Consider the following 20955-nt stretch of genomic DNA (forward strand, 5'->3'; position numbering starts at 1 on the left):
ATACCGAACGTTACTACCTGTCTTCTCTTGTCTTAACATTTGGTGCGGAGAAGCGCGGGAAGACCAGGGACAGAGGGGGGAGCAGCAGTAATGCCAGCGGCTGCAGGCAAGTGAGACCCATAACCGTTTACCACGACTCACCCTGAGGCACCGGGCACCATGGCTGATTGCGAACGCATACGGACCAACGACTCCTTCGGAGGCACCGACGCCAGCACTGCCGTTCCTACCACCGCAGTGTGTAGAATGACCATGTTACATGCAAACTGATTGGATAATTTTCTGTTCTTAGGGCAGCGCTGTTATCACTAGTCGCTGCGCCCTGATATGTGGGTTATAATAATTCTCTTTACCACCTGCCTCGAGGGACCTGTGAGTAACCATAAACGACCGACACTGGGAGAGGCCATCTCCGGTTCACCGACGAAAACCGACTGCACCTTTTCCACTGACGCAGACAAGTCACGTCCCGTCCAGCCCTCTATGCTTTGCACGAAAGCTGCAGCTTCCCACGAGCTAGCTGGTGAGCTGGACGCCCGGCGTTCGTTGTGGAACCATATACGTACCACTTTAAAGGAATTTGGCCATTAGTGACCGCCTGTTAATTTCAGAATCTTGCGACGTGACGAAACTAAAGGATAACTTGGTGAACCTGCATCGAATCAGAAAAGATCCTGTCGAATTTTATTCTGATGTATTTCATTTGATTGAACAGAAAATTGAGCAGTAGACTGAGGAGGCGGATCGATACGCGCTCTACTTTTTTAGCGCTAATGTCTACCTCAAAGGTTGGTTACAGTGTCTCAAAACCAAGGAGCCTTTGCACAAAAAATCTGCATCATTTTCCGAAATGGCCGCCTTTCTCAAACGCCCAGAGACTTGTCGTACTCCTTCACCGAAAGCCTGCCAAGGCTGTCAAATAAGACGACCAGAAAATAACGGCCGTGGAGGTTGGAGAAACGCTAACAATCGCTATGGAATCGTACTTAGCGAAAGCTCGGAAGAAACGTGGATTGAGACAGTATCAGGTCAGTTTCGGTTCATGTTCGTGCCAGACTTCATGTACGGCGAAGGCTCGACTGAATATCTCCCAGCAGTACCTACGCAAGCATTCGACTACTCGCCAGCAGCTATTGCGTTTCAGGAAGGTCGGCTTGATAGCGTAGGCCTAGAAGCGGTGGCATGCATGAAGGCTCTACACACAGATATGGTTACCTCTAAGCTAGGCTTGTATAAGAGAAAGCGTCGTCGACGTGTACCTTCTAGTCAGTCGAATGTTGCCAACACCTTTACAGTGCCGAAAAGTGATTACAAGAGTAAAACGCAGATATCGAGATCCGTAACCCGCGGATGCAGCCGAAGTCTATCACTGAACGTAGCCGACCGTACACGAAGGTTCAAGACACCCGTGAATTCCCCGATTGCATAATGTTCTCCCCCGATAGAAGGGCACCATCGACATCGTATTCGTGGACACCTGCAGTATTTTCTCATGAATACCAGTACAAACCATCTGCTGTTCGTGCCATCATTAGAACACTCAGAGCTACTGAAGCCGCGACGACGAATGAAGCACCACTTGGAAACGGAACGGGTGACCCCACCTGATGACCATAGAAGGGGATATATTATGGACAGAAAACCCACGTTTTAAGACTAGGGACTAATAGTGCATTCCCCCCACATTTCTCGAAAGAGGAAGTAAAAGATTGGAGAAGACATGACCACGGATATTTTACTCAGGCTGTCGGAACAGAAGACTACAAAGCCGCCGGCAACTGTTAACGTGAATGCGGACGTCAGCGAAGAACCAACAGGCCCCATTTTGCCACCGTCTGGCTTACTTTGCCAGAGGGAACAGCAGTAGCATCGGATACGCAAGAAAAACAGCAGCGCAGAAAGTTTTTCGACAAGAAAAGTGAACCGCATGCTTGCCGTTCACAAGTACAGAATCCGCACCCTGAAAGTGAAAACGCGATACAGCACACTCATGTCTGAGGCATGTCAAGAGCCGCGCATCAAAGCAAACTGCTGCAAAGATCTTGAGCTAGGCGTTTCTAACAACTGCAGGATCCGCTGGGCTAGTCTTCCTGCAAAACGAGCTTTCCAAGGATGGGTACAACAGCCTGCAATGCCAGGACACATCGATCCGCATCGCCAACAGAGTGCAGAACTGCACGCAAGAGTGGCGCCGCTGTGCGTTGCCACTCTGTGGTTGTTTGGGGCAGGTGCATTTTGCGGTGGCGGAAGTATGTTGAATCTCCTCCGTCGGGTTTGTGCTGTTGAATCCTCATCATCATCATTCTGTAAAATATCCCTGCCATTAAAGCGTAGAACCTCATTACGCTCAGCCATGATACCGAACCCTGGTGCCGGCCTCCTCTTGCCTTAAGACCCCTTATAAGATACTCGGAAAGAAAGTTGCACAGTTTTGCAATTAGGAACACTCTTGACAGAAATGTTAATTACAAAGAAATTTGAATTTCCTTAGAGATCCCATTATATATATTTTACATTTTTGGTACACCCATTTGGTTTTTACTGATAAATGTTATCTATGCAAATTCACGAAACCAATTTTAAGAATTCCTCGGGGCGACGCCAACAAAAGGGAGAAAAGTTTTTTAAATGCACAGCATTTCTTTAACTCACGATGTCACCCGGCGTTGGCGTGCCTCGGCGTCCGCAACAGCCGTCCACGTGCGCCCTCTCCCCCACTCCTCCTCTCCCGCATCACGCTACCCTTCTCGCTCTCAACAACAGGTCTGCACCCCTCCCCCTACACTATATAAAAAATTAATACTTACCGGCGCCTGGTTTCGATCCCACGACCCTGCGGGTGGATCGCAAGGTACATGGTGCTCTACCCACTGCGCCACAAAGCCGACACAGAATGGAAGGCTACATACGAGCCTTATATCCCTGACTCATTCAAACTACGTCAAGAAGCTGCTGATGCAACGCATTCACTACCTGTGGGCGGAACGCGAGGTACATGGTGCTCTTCCCACTGCGCCACAAAACCGACAGAGAATGAAATGCTACGAACGCGCCTTATATCCTTGACTCATTCAAACTACGTCAAGAAGCTGCTGATAGAACGCATTCACTACCACCAACTCCCCAAACCCTTAAACTTTAACGCAATACACCCAACCCCTATGCGACGCATTTACTCGAGTCCCCCTCGCGGGGAGATGGGCCCTTTTTTCAAGCCGATAATGCCCAACGTTTTATTTGAACGGCAAGACAAACTGCTGGTGGTAGAAACTTCACACTTTCAGGGAACATTTCTATTGGGATGTAGAAGGTCAATAGAGCTAAAGTTTCAAAAACGAAATGCCAGTGAGAGCGTGAGAAGCGCTGTTAATTGTTCCAGGAATTTTTGTTTTGTTGCGCATTTGTTGAGATATTGAACAAAAGTTTGTTGACGTAGGCAGCCAACACAAATCATAAAGACTAGTTTTATAGATTTTTCAATGAGAACCGCGTAAACCAGAGAATAAAGGCATGGGGTAAACTACCTGTTTTTACGCTTTCGTAAATAAATAAGCGGCAATATTACATGTGCAATTCTTTCTTGATTATGAATGAGGACCATAAAGTCATCCAAAAATATATCTTCCTATTTCGTCCAAACAAGTGAACGAAGAGGCGACTGATGTTATTTTTTTAAAAGAAGCTATTTCGAAGTGCAGGACAGTTCAATTTTCCCGCGTCGCATAGCGCTCCCGATCTGTTGAACGTTTTGCAACCACACGCCTCCCGCACGATCTGATGTTATCTATGCCTAAAATGGCAGCGCCGGGTCTCACTCATTGACGGATTCATCAACGCCAACCTGAAACAGCTGGACATAGGGACTCGATACCTCACGAGCATAATCATGTCATGGCATAGGGGTATACTAAAGCCCCTGCTACATGATGGGAATTTCGCGGCCGAATACGTGGCTTCGTCGCTGCTCATGCGGCAAAACGACACATTTTCCTATTTTCACTGCTGCAACAAATTGCTACAAGCCAAGCGGCGTTCATAGGAGAAGTTGGAGTGTACCAAACATTCGGTGATTTAAAACCGCGACGAGAACAGATTATTGTACCGCGCGAACAGCGACGAGGCTGAGAATTTCCGGGATACATTCGCAGTGTGCAGAAGGGGCGTAAGGCGGATTTTTCTGAAATTAAGTACCTAACAGCGGAAAAAATGGAAATGGTGCTTTTCAAAATTTCCAATTGTCTTGCTGGGCCGTTAAGATATCAAGGCGCTTTTTGGTAATAAACGTAGCCCCATCGGATTCTTTAAAAATTCCACGGTTTTGCCTTAACCAAAAATAGTGGCGGAGAACTACATTACTGATTAAAATGGGTGTTTTCCAATATCCCTCCATACATGTTTCACTTCTTGCTTCATCGAATTAGTGTATTTTTATAATTGTTACTCGTACAAATGCACAAAGCCATTTCTAGGGAGTTCCCCCTGCGACACCAGCAAACGGGTGAAGGAAAATTTTCAGAATTGCATACCCCTGATGCGCCTAAAGAGGCTAACTTTTCATATTAACTACGAAACAATCTGCTGGTTGTAGCATCTTCAAATTTGATGAGAACATTTCTGTGATTAGATAGGAGCTTCATTCGATTGTACTTTTAAAGATTACGCCCTAAGGTTAGTAACGAGCAAAAATTACTCCAGTAAATATTTTTTTTATCGCAGGCCCGTCAAGATATCGAAACAGTTTTTGTTAATATAGGCCACCAAAATAAATGTGTAAAAGCTGTTTCAGAATGCTTGTTTCACAACACCATGTAATAGGCAGAATCGGGATGTTTGGCAATTACCTGTTTTTACAGATTTCTAAATAACTCTTAAAGGGACACTGAAGTGAATTTGTCGAGCTCCCGTTTTTGCTTGCACTGTGTAGACTGGCTCAAATTAGCACACTTTTCATCGTTTATCCGGTTGACAAATCGGTAATTATTTTACAAAGCGCGAAAGAACAAAAACTACCATGCGCGGTTTGCGGCGGCTGCACAAACTAAGCTGTGACGTTGGGAGGAGGGGGTGCCGTGATTGGACGATGCCCAAGGCTAGCAATCAAACAAGTTTCGGTTTCGGTCTGTAAAACAACATGTTTGACATTCGATGGCGTCGTTGGATGGGCATTCTCAATATCCCAGTTATCGTAGTACCGCGCTTCTGCCATGTTGTAGGCTGTAAAATGCATAAGATAAGCCTCCCAGGACGGCTTGGAATCGTAGCATTCACTATCTGAGGCCTACGCAGTGCATGAACGCCCTCCGCGTCCCCGCAGACGCTCAAATGCATGCGCTTTTCCCCCATATTTGGAGCTTGCCTCGCTCATGCCTGTATCGTAAATACCGTGTTCGCACCAGGCCAAGGGTCTGTTGATTCTGGCCTGTGCCCACTGCCCGCAAGCAGTCGGTGCTTATGGCAACAGCACGCCAACGAGAACTCGCTAGCGCGGCAGTGCCAGCTTGCGCGAGTTCTGTGGACTAGTTCGTCGAGCAATAAACGTTGCGGCCCAAAAAAAGGTGAACTCAGTATAGAAAACATCGGCGAAAAACGAGAAAGTTAACTCATAAAAAAAAGCAATTACCCGCGGCGATTCTAACTTGTGACTGGCAAAACACTTGCGGTGCCATACCTAGCGCACCAGACGACTAGGCCACAGAGGGCCGCTGCCTGCAATGGAAAATATCAGGTATGTAATGTATAACCAGATTTTCACTTTTATTTATTTTTAGTATTTCAAGCAGCTTAGGTGACTATTTGTTGTATTGCGCTCCTGCAGTAAGCGTCCCCCGAGTTTCCACAATAGCTCACGTCTAGCAATTGCATTTCGTAGACGGGAAAGCGTTCGCAGATGCGTAGTCGTGCTCCTGACCGCTCTGCTTGTTCGCCCAGCGCCAAAAAGTGCTTCCCGCACCCTAGTTTTACGCTGTACGGTAAAAATATCAGTTGATTTTATTTCCTTAGTACCTATATTGACCTCGCTCACTCTTCTCCCCCTTCAAGAGGCCTTATATTTTCCTACTGGCGTACCAGTCAGCGAAGCGTCGCATGTGCGCTTGTGCAGCGCTTGTGTGAAGCGACCTTGACTTGGACCTAAATACAGTGTACAAACTAACGAAGTAAAGAAAGGCGCATTCTTCCATTCCCAAACGTGTTGTGGCTTAGTTTCAACTGATCGAACGAATTGCGACGACCCGTCGGCGGCCGGCGGACTAAACGGTGGGCCGACTGACTCGGTCGCGGAAGGTCGGCGAGCCGTGCAGTAGCGCAGCCAATTGTCAGCTCCTCTCCTGCTGACGTCACACGAAAACGCCACAGAAAATGGGCGAGCGTAAACAGAGGAGGACAGCATTTTCGAATTGATTTTTCTACTAAATAAATTCGCGTAAACGCGCACAGAGTGGTCGAAACAGGGCCCAGGGACTCCGGACTACAGTTTGCGCTCGTAATCCCGTATTGTTTACAAATCACTTCAGTGTCCCTTTAAGTCTATTGATACGTCAAAATCTGTTTTCGTTGTAAACCAGCCCATACAATTATGTAATATCTAATTTCAGGATTTTCCAATAATTGTATAAAGAGGCGAACAACATTTCTCTATTACACAAACCTCACCGTGGATTCGCATTCAAATTTCCAACGTAGCGTAGACCTCGCCATATGTTATTACATTGTCCAAACACAGGCCTACCGTAGGAGCTCAAATTTTATATTACAAAATTGTGACTGATGAGTATCGTTTACACCTACCAAATAATATTATCCATGTATAAGTATTCCTTTGAACGCATCTGCTTGGTACGATTTGTTTTGGGATATCTCGAAAAAGCAATGTGTTCCCGTCGTTTCCCATACACACATGCCTCCGGAATCGTTCCACGTACGGACTTAATGGAGAATTTACTAATCGTGTATACCTCCTACATAACACAAATAACAGATGTATCAGAAGGTTTTATTTAAGTGATGCTGTTTGTATAGTGGCCCACCGCAGTATCACTGTGTACTACCACTGGTTTATTTGAAAAGTGTGACTGAATGGTATCGTTTACACCTATCCAATCATATTTCCAATGAGGATGCAGTCCCTCGAAGACACCTTCTTTGTATGACTTCTTTTTGGGATAGTTCGAATAAAGCACGAGTACCAGCTTTCTCCCCTAACCACAGGCTTCCGGGAGGACACCACGTCCTTACAGTAGACAGTAGTGTTTAATTATGTACAACTCCTACAGAACACACCTAACAAATACTCAACAAGTTTTACTATGTTCCCTCGTGCATTACGTACACTATCCCCCGCTAACGCAGGCTAGTACCGCTGGTAATAATAAACATTTGACTTCTGGGTATTCCTCCCACCTAACAAACAATACTTCCCATGAGTAAGCAGTCCATTGAACACCCCTTCTTGGTACGATTTGCGTTGCCATAATTCGAATAAAGTACAAGTTCTAGCCGTTTCCTGTCCATTGAACACCCCTTCTTGGTACGATTTGCGTTGCCATAATTCGAATAAAGTACAAGTTCTCGCCGTTTCCTGTAACCAGACGCCTCCGGGAGGATCTATCGTGCCGACAGCAGGCAGGATTTACTGTTTGGGTACACCTCCTAGGTAGCACGAGTAAAATATTCTACAAATTTCGAGCGCACAAATTCAGACAGGGGACCAACGGAACAAAGCAAAGCGCTAAAGTCGAACGGACACGTTGTTAAGTATAAGATAGCTTAACACGTTTTATAACAATTTGAGCAGTTCTATGCTGGCCCGTCCCTGTTCCGCCGGACACGGCCTCTGGTCATATCTGGAAGGCCTTCGCAAGCAGCAAATGAACCAGCAGCCCGTCAGGTCAGAAATTATGCAGATCAACACGCTTGAAGTAGCACACTCTTTCCTTGTTGCCCACTCTAGTTTGAATGCCAGCAGAGGATTCAGGCACAAAGGCACTTTTGCAGCCAGCGTTGCCTCTTTCAAATAAAATGACTTCTTAAAAGTGCACGATTGCATGGTTTTTAAGTCTCCGGGTTATAATTGGAGTCGAACCGTCTTTTTTTCATGGCTTTTAGAAACATGACTGCGCGTAACAATCAGGGATGCATTAAAATTTTGCAAACACGGTTGAGAGCAAACCAAACTCACACGAATGGCTTAAAAAGCAAAAAAATGAAAGTGCGAGTCAACTTTTCTTCGGTGCCAAAACATGGGGAAACAAAGAATTATGAATGACTTCATGAAGCAGTAAATACTGAAACAATTACGGTAGCCTCCATACACGTATACAACCCCTTACCAATAAGTATACATATGTCAATACTGAACTCAGGTGAGCAGATTTTCTCACATCACCACTATACAAACCTGCTCGTACTCTGTATATGTCGTGAAAAAACGAAGCAGATGTGTAAATTACGAATCAAAAAGAAAAACTTACTCTCTTCGTCATCTGATCCTCCTGCAAAATTGTGATGTTTGTAGATTACGAACAATTCAAGGATAACGTTTTTGTAATGTGTTCTTACAATTTATTTAAGCACTGTTCATACTGAAAAACTGCGGAATAACAAGCACACTTCAGAAAAGAAAACGAACAAGACGACACGAGCACACACTATGAACTACGATTGTTTGTTGATGTAGCGAGATATAAACTAATGGGAGCGTTGTAACAATAACCTAAAACCAGAAATCACACAAGAACGCAATCCTGAACAATCCGCACAGCCCTGCTTTCCTAGGCAGCCACTATTTCCCAGATAATCAATGTGTTCCAGCCACCAATACAACCCATGGTTTTCGACCCTCCATGAGGGGCACCGATGGTTGGCTGTCGCATACGTCGTCACTTCTATGTATACCTGTAAAATGAAAACCCTAATAACTGAATGACCCACTGATTTATTATCGTTAAACCAAAACTGTTTAACCTTGAAGCTTAGCACTTTCGTAGCATACTTCTCTGATGACGTAGGGGCTCACTGAGACGGGATTTTCGAATATATGCCCCCAACAAATTAAAAACGAGATGGGGTTTTCCCAAGATTGTGATTTTCTCGCTCTCCCCTTGAGATATCGGAGTGCGTTCTGAGGATATATGCCGCCTGTTGAATCCCCTCCATCGGGTATGTGCTGTTGAATTCCCATCATCATCATTCTGCAAAATAGCACTGTCATTAAAGTGTAAAACTATATGCAATGCCTTTTCTGCTGCGCCATGAATCGCCTAGGCCCTAGTGAAGACGTTTATTCAACTTTCAGCCCAGGAATTCATGTATATTCATCACGATCCCTTTTGGTGAATAAACTGAAGTGAACTGAACTGAACCTAACTGAACCCCATTCTGGTCCCGTATCTGCGTTGCCTAGTTAGTACAACCAGCTGTCACCTCAGCTTGCTTGCGGGGGATATATCACGGCATAAACGTACGTAACACATACAAAAATCACCGCAACTGAAATAAATAACAGCGAAAACGGACCTGCAATGGTTGAAAACCACGGTGTAGAAAAATATACAACGGAAATAGCCGGAATCGAATTGGTTAGCCTTCAAAATAACGATCTTTTTTTCTCCCGTTTATGAGCAATGTGGCGTTCGTTTTTCTAATCAATATGAATAAGTGCTTTTGAAAAAGTGTATTAATGTATAAATGTATCTGTATACTCTGTTCTGTACATGTTGCATGTCCCCCCTACAAAAATGCCCTCGTGGCGATGAAGGTATCTTGTAAATAAATGATAAATAAAATGGGAAAACCCGATAAAACGTACAAGAAGCAGTAACTGAAATTGACCAAAAGGCAATAAAAATACCCTAAATCCTATTTATAATGCATGAAAATGTCATAAATAGATAAAATGCGTGATAAAATATCTTAATATCCAAATAGGACAAGCCCTTGGAAATCAAAAAAAAGCGATAACGGGATTTGAACCCGGGCTAGAATGTGTTCTTCGCAGGAGCGGAACTACTACACTACGAGACCCAGCGCTTCTCAGTGATTAAATTGAGGTCCACATGCACGTGGACATAGTTTCAAACATACTCCTACATGGCGTCGTGCATCGCTTGGCTGTCCTCACTAGGAAACGCCTATACACATTCTGGTCGGCCGTGATACCGAACGTTGCTGTCTGTCTTCTCTTGCCTTAACATTTGCTGCGGACAAGCGCGGGAAGACCAGGGACAGAGGGGGAGTAGCAGTAATGCCAGCGGCTGCAGGCAAGTGAGACCCATAACCGTTTACCACCGACTCACTCTGAGGCAACGGGCACCATGGCTGACAGCAACCGCGTACAGACCAACGACTCCTTTGAAGGCACCGACGCCAGCACTGGCGTTCATACCAGTGCAGTGTGTAGAATGACCATGTTAAATGCAAACTGATTGGATAATTTTCTGTTCTTAGGGCAGCGCTCTTATCACTAGTCGCTGCGCCCTGATATGTGGGTTATAATAAATTCTCTTTACCACCGGCCTCAAGGTACCTGTGAGTAACCAGAAACGACCGACACTGGGAGAGGCCATCCCTGGTACACCGACGAAAACAGACAGCAACATTCCCACTGACGAAGGCAAGTCACGTTCCGTCCAGGCCTCCATGCTTGGCACGAACACTACAGCCAGCTGGTGAGCTGGACGCCCGGCGTTGGTTGTGGAACCATATACGTACCACTTTAAAATAATTTGGCCATTAGTGACCGGCTGTTAATTTCAGAATCTTTCGACGTGACTAAACTAAAGGCTAACTTGGCGAACCTGCATAAAATCAGAAAAGATCCTGTCGAATTTTATTCTGATGTATTTCATTTGATTGAAGAGAAAATTGAGCAGGAAACTGAGGAGGCGGATCGATACGCGCTCTACTTTTTTAGCGCTAATGCCTATCTCAAAGGTTGGTTACAGTGTCTCAAAACCAAGGAGCCTTTGCACATAAAATCTGCATCATTTTCCGAAATGGCCGCCTTTCTCAAACGCCCAGAGACTTGTCGTACTCCTTCACCGAAAGCCTGCCAAGGCTGTCAAATAAGACGACCAGAAAATAACGGCCGTGGAGGTTGGAGAAACGCTAACAATCGCTATGGAATCGTACTTAGCGAAAGCTCGGAAGAAACGTGGATTGAGACAGTATCAGGTCAGTTTCGGTTCATGTTCGTGCCAGACTTCATGTACGGCGAAGGCTCGACTGAATATCTCCCAGCAGTACCTACGCAAGCATTCGACTACTCGCCAGCAGCTATTGCGTTTCAGGAAGGTCGGCTTGATAGCGTAGGCCTAGAAGCGGTGGCATGCATGAAGGCTCTACACACAGATATGGTTACCTCTAAGCTAGGCTTGTATAAGAGAAAGCGTCGTCGACGTGTACCTTCTAGTCAGTCGAATGTTGCCAACACCTTTACAGTGCCGAAAAGTGATTACAAGAGTAAAACGCAGATATCGAGATCCGTAACCCGCGGATGCAGCCGAAGTCTATCACTGAACGTAGCCGACCGTACACGAAGGTTCAAGACACCCGTGAATTCCCCGATTGCATAATGTTCTCCCCCGATAGAAGGGCACCATCGACATCGTATTCGTGGACACCTGCAGTATTTTCTCATGAATACCAGTACAAACCATCTGCTGTTCGTGCCATCATTAGAACACTCAGAGCTACTGAAGCCGCGACGACGAATGAAGCACCACTTGGAAACGGAACGGGTGACCCCACCTGATGACCATAGAAGGGGATATATTATGGACAGAAAACCCACGTTTTAAGACTAGGGACTAATAGTGCATTCCCCCCACATTTCTCGAAAGAGGAAGTAAAAGATTGGAGAAGACATGACCACGGATATTTTACTCAGGCTGTCGGAACAGAAGACTACAAAGCCGCCGGCAACTGTTAACGTGAATGCGGACGTCAGCGAAGAACCAACAGGCCCCATTTTGCCACCGTCTGGCTTACTTTGCCAGAGGGAACAGCAGTAGCATCGGATACGCAAGAAAAACAGCAGCGCAGAAAGTTTTTCGACAAGAAAAGTGAACCGCATGCTTGCCGTTCACAAGTACAGAATCCGCACCCTGAAAGTGAAAACGCGATACAGCACACTCATGTCTGAGGCATGTCAAGAGCCGCGCATCAAAGCAAACTGCTACGAGTATCTTCCGCTAGGCGTTTCTAACAACTGCAGGATCCGCTGGGCTAATCTTCCTGCAAAACGAGCTTTCCAAGGATGGGTACCAAAGCCTGCAATGCCAGAACAACATCGATACGCAGCGCCAACAGAGTGTAGAACTGCACGCAAGAATGGCGCCGCTGTGCGTTGCCACTCTGTAGTTGTTTGTGGCAGGTGCATTTTGCGGTGGCGGGAGTATGTTGAATCTCCTCCGTCGGGTTTGAGCTGTTGAATCCTCATCATCATCATTCTGTAAAATACCCCTGTCATTAAAGCGTAGAACCTCATTCCGCTCAGCCATGATACCGAACCATGGTGCCTGCCTCCTCTTGACTTAACACCCCTCATAAGATTCTCGGAAAGGAAGTATCACAGTTTTGCCCTTAGGAACACTCTTGACAGAAATCTTAATTGCAGAGAAATTTGAATGTCCTTAGAGATCCCCTCATATATATTTTACATATTTGGTACACCCAGTTGGTTTTTGCTGATAAATGTTATTTAAGCAAATGCACGAAACCAATTTTAAGGATTCCTTGGGGCGACGCCAAGAAAAGGGAGAAAAGTTTTTTTTTCAACTTACACCCACGACAAGCCGAAAATGCCTAACGATTTATTTGAACGGCAAGACAAACTGCTGGTGGTAGAAACTTCAAACTTTCAGAGAACATTTCTATTGGGATGTAGAAGGTCAATAAAGCTAAATTTTTAAAAAAGGAATGCCAGTGAGAGATTGAGAAGCGGTGTGAATTGTTCAAGGAATTTTTGTTTTGTTGGGCATTTGTTGAGAAATTGAACAAAAGTTTGTTGATGTAGGTAGCCAACATAAATCATAAATACTGGTTTTAGAGATTTTTCTATGAGAACCACGTAAGACGGAGAATAAAGGCATTGGGTAAACTACCTCTTTTTACGCTTTTGTAAAAAAATAATCAGCGATTTTACACGTGCAATTTATTCTTGATGATGAATGGGGCACATAAAGTTATCCAAAAATCTATCTTCCTGTTTTGTCCGGACAAGTGAACGAAAAGGCGACTGGTGTTTTTTTTTTAAAAAGAAGCTCTTTCGAAGTGCAAGACAGTTCAATTTTCCCGCTTCTTATAGCGCTCCTGGTCTGTTTAACGTTTTTGCAACCACACGCCTCCCGCAAGAGCTGATTTTATCTATGTCTAAAATGCAGCGCCGGGTCTCACTCACTGACGGATTCATCAACGCCAACGCGAAACAGAAGGACCTAAGGACTGAATACTTCACGAGCATATTCCATAAGGGTATACTAAAGCCCCTGCTACATGATGCGAATTTCGCGGGCGAATACGTGGGTTCGGCGCTGCTCGTGCGGCAAAACGACACATTTTCCTATATTCACTGCTGCCACAAATTGCTACACGCCAAGCGGTGTTCATGGGAGAAGTTGGACTGTACCAAACTTTCGGTGATTTAAAACTGCAACGAGAACAGATTATTGTACCGCGCGAACAGCGCCGAGGCTGCGAATTTTTACGATACATTCGCACGGTGCAGAAGGGGCTTAAGGCGGATTTTTCAGAAATTAAGTACCTAACCGCGGAAAAAAAGGAAATGGTCCTTTTCACAATTTCCTATTATCTTGCTGGGCCGTTCAGATATCAAGGCGATTTTTGGTTATATACGTAGCCCCATCAGACTCTTGAAAAAAATTCCCTGTTTTGCTTAACCAACGACAGTGGCGGACAAGTACATTCCGTATTAAAATGGGTGTTTTCAAATATCCCTCCATTCATCTTTCACTGCTTGCTTCATCAAATTAGTGTATTTTTATAAATGTTACTCGCACAAATGCACAAAGCCATTTCTAGGGAATTCACCCTGCCAAACCAGCAAACTGGTGAAGGAAAATGTTCGGAATTGCACACCCCTGCTGGGCCTAAAGATGCTAACTTTTCATATTACCAAGAAACAATCTTTTGGTTAGGCTAACTTTTCATATTAACTACGAAACAAAGTGCTGGTTTTAGCATCTTAAAATTTGATGAGCACGTTTCAGTGATTAGATAGCAGCTTCATTCCGTTGTACTTTTAAATATTACGCCGCAAGGAGAGTAACGAGCAAAAATTGCTCCAGTAAATTTTTATTTTTATCGCAGGCCCGTCAAGATATCGAAACAGTTTTTGTTAATATAGGCAACCAAAACAAATGTGTAAAAGCTGTTTCAGAATGTTTGTTTCACAACACCCATGTAATAGGGAGAATCGGGATGTTTGGTAATAACCTGCTTTTACAGATTCCTAAATAGCCCTTCAGTCTATTGATGCGTCAAAATCCTTTTTCGTGGTAAACGCAGCCCATACAATTATGTAATATCTAATTTCAGGATTTTGCAATAATTGTATAAAGAGGCGAACGGCATTTTTCTTATTACACAAACCTCACCGTGGATTCGCATTGAAATTTCCAGTGTAGCGTAGACCTGGCCATCTGTTAATACATTATCCAACCACAGGCCTGCGGTAGGAGCTCAAGTTTTATATTATCGCTCACACCTACCAAATAATATTATCCATGTATAAATATTTCTTTGAACTCATCTGCTTGGTACGATTTGTTTTGGGATATCTCGAAAAAGTAATGTGGTTCCCGTCGTTTCCCATACACACATGCCTCCAGAATTGTCCCACGTACAGACATCATGCAAGTTTACTAATCGTGTATACCTCCTACATAACACAAGTAACAGATAGATCAGAAGGTTTTATTCTAAGTGCTGCAGTTTGTATAGTGGCCCACCGCAGTATTAATGTGTACTTCCGCTGGTTTATTTGAAAAGTGTGACTGAATGGTATCGTTTACACCTATCCGATCATAATTCCAATGAAGATGCAGTCTCTTGAAGACAGCTTCTTTGTATGACTTCTTTCGGGATAGCTCGAATAAAGCACGAGTACCAGCTTTCTCCCCTAACCACAGGGCTCCGGGAGGACACCACGTTCTTACAGTAGACAGTAGTGTCTTATTATGTACAACTCCTACAGAACACACCTAACAAATACTCAACAAGTTTTATATTCCCTCGTGCATTACGTACAATGTCCCCCGCTAACGGAGGCTAGTACCGCTGGTAATAATAAATCTTTGACTGCTGGGTATTGCTCCCACCTAACACACAATAAATCCCATGAGTAAGCAGTCCGTTGAACACACCTTCTTGGTCCGATTTGCGTTGCCATAATTCAAATAAAGTACAGGTTCTAGCCGTTTCCTCTACCCAGACGCCTCCCGGAGGATCTATCGTGTCGACAGCAGGCAGGAATTACTATTTGTGTACACCCCCTAGGAGGCACGAGTAAAAGATTCTACAAATTTCAAGCTCACAAATTCAGACAGGGGACCAACGGGACAAAGTAAAGCGCTAAAGTCGAACCGACCCGTTGTTAAGTATAAGATAGCTCAACAAGTTTTATACCAATCTGAACAGTTCTTATACTGGATCATGCCTGCTCCGCCGGATACGGCCTCTGGTCATATCTGGAAGGCCTTCCTAAGCAGCAAATGAACCACCATGCCGTCAGGTCATAAATTATGCAGATCAACACGCTTGAAATAGCACACTCTTTCCTTGTTGCCCATTCTAGTTTGGAGGCCAGCACAGGATTCAGGCAAAAAGGCACTTTTGCTGCCAGCGTTGCCTCCGTCAGATAACATGCCATAGGGGTACACGTTTGCATGGTTTTTACGTCTGTGTGGTAGAATGGAAGACAAGCAGTAGTAGTAGTATAAACGTTTATTTGCCACAAATGGTAAAGGACCGGAGGATAATCACCTGCGTTGTAAACCGTTTTTTTTTTCAACGGCCCCGTCATAAATCAACCTGTGTGTTACAATCGGCGACGCCTTAAAATTGGTAAACCAAAGTACTCAGTGAACCAAACTCAACCTACTGCCGGTTAAAGGAATGAAATGATCAGTGAAAGGGCAAATTTTTGTTGTATGGGAAAGTATGGGGAAACACGAAGAATTATCAATGACTTCTTGAAGCAGTAATAGAAAAACAATTACTGTTGTCTGCGTACACGTATACACGCCCTTACCAATAAGTATATATATGTCCATACGTAACTCAAGTAACCACATTTTCTCACATCCCCATCATCCCAAACTGCTCTTACGGTGTATGTGTCGTGCAAAAAAGAAGCAGATGTCTCCACTGCGGAGAAAAAAACAATAACTCACTCTTCTCTTCTCCTGATCCTCCTGCAAAGGTATTAGGTTTGTTGATTAGAAACAATTCAAACATTTCCCTCAGCACTGTTCATAATAAAAACTGCGGAAAAATAAACACACTTCAGAAAAGAAAACGAACAGGTCGACACTACCGAAGACTACCAACTACGATTGTTAGTGGAACTAGCAATACACACAGATACACACACACACACACACACACACACACATATGTATATATATATATATATATATATATATATATATATATATATATATATATAGTGAATCAGATAAGGAAATAAGGGGCTCGTTGAAAATTAGACAGAAATAGGAATTGGCAGTCAAGAAGACCTCGGAAAGCTGGAGGTCGTGGGTTCGGATCCCACCTGGCGGGCATTTTTTCTCCACTTTTTATTTTCAAATTCTTTATCCTCCCCTTTGCTTTCCGAGGTCTTCTTGACTGCCAATTCCTATTTCTGTCTGTGAGGGCCTCTGTTCTGGCAGTCTTGGTGCCATAGGGAGCTTAAGAGGGTTCAACGCTGGTTGACCACTCTCGACATGTTGTAGACACTCGAGTCACGGCGCGGGGATTAAAAAGAAGGTCCCCTTCACCCCGAGAAGTCAGAGTGGCGCTGGCTACCACCCCCAAGCACAGGAACAAAATTAATTTTCATCGACATAAATACCCCAGAAAGCGGGGGAGAAAATCGCCCCGCCGGTAGCGTAGTGGTTATCGCACCAGACCGGTATTCTGGAGGTCGTGGGTTCGGATCCCACCTGGCGGGCATTTTTTCTTCGCTTTCTTTCTTTCTTTCCAAATTCTTTATGTGTTTCAATGAGCTAACACAACCTCCCCTTTGCTTTCCGAGGTGTTCTTGACTGCCAACCCTTATTTCTGTGTTATATATATATATATATATATATATATATATATACAAGAGAAGAAAAACTTCGAACAAGGTAGAAGCACGATTGTGGCCTACGTTTCAGCAAAGAGAACTTGCTTTCCTCAGGGCAATCGAAATTGCCCTGAGATTGCCCTGAGGAAAGCAAGTTCTCTTTGCTGAAACGTAGGCCACAATCGTGCTTCTACCTTGTTCGAAGTTTTTCTTCTCTTGTGTTCTCTACCATCTTCAAAGTTCTACTTATGGTTCCTTATATATATATAAGTTTCTTATATATATATATATATATAAGGAGCGTGGTAAAATGAACCGAAAAACCAGAAATCACACATGAAATCAAGCCTGAACGCTCCCCACTTCCCCTTTCCTAGGCAGCCCTCTATTTCCTAGGTAATCATTGTGTTCCCAGAGGCGAAGCCCTACGTAATCGCTTTTGACCCTCCGTGAGTGCCGCATGTCTGGCTAACGCAAGCGTCGTCGCTTCTACGTATACCTATAAAATGAAGCACCCTAATAACTGACTCCCTCACTGATTCATCACCGCTAAGCCAAAACTGCGGAACCTGGAGAGTTGACATTTCTGTAGCATATTTCTCTTATCGTGTAGGTGCTCGCTAAGGCAGGTTTTTGATCATTATAACCCTAACAACGGAAAAAAAATATTATGTTTACCCAAGACCGCGACTTTATTCCTCAGCCGTTGAAATATCGAAGTGCCTTTTGCTGATATATGTAGCCCATCAGATTCTCGAAAAAGTAGCTTCAGGGTTTTTACCTTACGAACACTCTTGGCGCAAATCTTCATTAAAGAGAAACTTGGGTGTTTTTATCGATCCCTCAATATATGTTTTACATCTTTGTACACCAATCTGGTTTTACTGATAAAGGTTACTTCTACAAATGCATAAAACCAATTTCGAGGATTTCGCCGTGCGGCGCCTATAAAAAGATGCAAAAACTTTTTTTCAAGTTACACCCATGACACGCCAAAAATGCCTAACTTTTGGTGTGAACTGCAAGATAATCTTCTGGCGGTGAAAACTTCAAACTTTCACAGTACGTTTTTTTTTTGGGTGTTGAAGCTCAGTATTGCTGAACTTTCAGAAAAGAAATGCCTATGAGTGAGTGAGTAGCGCTAAACATCGTTCCAGAAATGTTTGGTTTTACTGTGCGTCCATTGACATATTTAACAAAATTTTGTTGACATAGCCACCAAATAGAAGCACAAAAACTGTTTTCTAAGATCTTTCTATAAGAGCCGAATAACACATAGAATCATGGCATTTCGCAAAGTACTTGTTCTTACGCTTTTGTAAATGACTATTGCGCGAGTTCAGATATGCGATTCATGCTTGCTTATAAATGGTTCCGATAAAACTATTTAACTACCATTTGACCATTTTGTCCCAACAAGTGTACGAAGGGGCGAGCGCCATTTTTAAAATTACCCCTTCCGAAGTGCAAGCGGAGTTTACGGGAAAAATGGTACTGTTCCAAAGTTTTGGTGATTTGAAACCGCAACGAGAATAGATCATTTTACCGCTCGACCAGCGCCGCAGCGGCAAATTCCCACGGTAAATTCTCACTTTATGAAGAAGGCACTTCCGGCGGATTTTTCGGACATTAAGTGCCCAACAGAGGAAAAGAAGGCAATGGTGTTTTCCAAAATGTTCCGTTATTGCCCTTAGCCGTTTAGATATCCAGGGTTTTTTTGCTAATTTATGTAGCCCCACCATATTCTCTAAATACATTTGACGGTTTCGCCCTAACCAACACTGTTGGCGCGAATGTATATTGCGGAACAAAATGGGTGTTTTTAACTATCCCCCAATTTATGTTTAAGAGCTTGCTTCATAAAATTAGTCCTTAAATATATATGTTACCCGTACAAATACACAGAGCCAATTTTAGGAATTTTACATTGGGACGCCAGCCAACGGGTGAAAGAAACTTTTTTGGAATTTCACGCCCCTGATCAGCCGAAGAGGCCTATCATTTAATATGAACGTCAAAGCACACTACTGGCTTTATGAACTTCAAATTAAACTAGCACATTTCTGTTATGGCGAAAGCTCTCAATTCAACTGCATTTTTATTAATTACACCCTTAAGAGAGTGAGAAGCACTGAAAAATTTGTGCTCAAATTTTTGTTTTTATCGCACGCCCTTAGAAATATCGAAACAGTGTTTGTTGACAGTATGTGTTGGCCCTCAAACAATGTGTTTTGGCGACCAATACAAATGTCTGCAAGCTGTTGCGCAATATTTTTCATAACAGCCGTGCAATTTGGAGAATCGTGATTTTGGGCAAAACAGTTGTTTTGATGGATTTCTAGGTGATAATTTCGCCCTTACATACATTCAAGCCCCTTTTGGGTATAAACGCTGCCCATACAATTGCCTAAGAGCCAATTTCCGTATTTTTGCCCGACAAATGTATCAAGAGGCAACCGGGATTTGAAATATTACACAACCTATTAAAGTTTAATTCTATTGAAATATCCAACGCCGCGTCGAGCTTGCCATCTGTGTGTAATTTCTGCAAGCACGCACCTCCTTGGATCTCATACTTTTTTGCAATGAAACCGTGCCAGTGGGGTATTCTTTACAGCTACCAGTTAACAATTTTCATGAGTAAGTAGTCCTTTTAACGTACCTTCTTCGTTCCATCTTTTTTAGGATAGTTGAAATCAAGTACGATTTTCTGTCGTTTCCCATAACCACACGTCTCCGGGAGTATCCCAGTTATTGACAGCAGTCAGAAGTCACTAGTTCTTCGTGACTACACAACACAAAGAACAGAGAGCTAAACAAATTTTATACTCAGTAGTTAAGTTTGTATAGGGGCTCATCTCGGCACCATTGGGTACTACAGCTAGTTTATTAGAAAACTGTACTAATTGTAATCATTTACACAAAACCGAGAATACTTCCTTTGAGTAAGTACTCCTTTCAACGCACCTTCTTCGTACAACTTGCTTCAGTATAGTTCGAATATACCACGAGTTCCAGATGTTTCCCATAACCAGCCTTCTCCGGGAGGACCGCACGTATTGACAGCTGGCTGGAATTTCTATTTGTCTAAAACTCCATCATAGCACAAGTAACAAAAACTCCACAACTTTTACTCCCCTTCATGCGGTTTTGTATTGGCCCACCCAGACATCTCCGGTTACTACCGCTAGCTTTTCTACCTGAAACTGTTACTGATGCGTATCATTTACACCTATCAGATTATACATCCATGAGGAAGTAGTCCTTTGAACACACCTTCTTGGTACGATTTGTTTCGGGATACTTCGTATACAGAACGAGTTCCAGGAGTTTCCCGCAACCACACGTCTCCGGGAGGATCCCACGTTTTTACAGAAGGCGGAAATTACTAGTTGCCTAGAACTCCTACATAACCAATGTAACAGATAATTCCACAACTTTTGTACCCAATTCCGCAGTGCGGATAACGGACCACAAGGGCTCCGTCGTGAGCCACTACTAATCACATATTTGGAACGCGTCCACAAGCAACAAAATAAAGAATGGGAGATTACGTCTGAATTTATTAAATAACAAAACACTTCAAATTGCATACCGTTTCAATGTTGCCCCTTCTAGGTTTAAGGCAAGGAGAAATTGGATGATCAAGTTTA

The sequence above is a fragment of the Haemaphysalis longicornis genome, unplaced genomic scaffold (assembly GCF_048455015.1).
Source record: "Haemaphysalis longicornis isolate Haplotype H1 unplaced genomic scaffold, Haemaphysalis longicornis Haplotype H1 scaffold_60, whole genome shotgun sequence".
In the NCBI taxonomy this organism is placed as follows: domain Eukaryota; kingdom Metazoa; phylum Arthropoda; class Arachnida; order Ixodida; family Ixodidae; genus Haemaphysalis; species Haemaphysalis longicornis.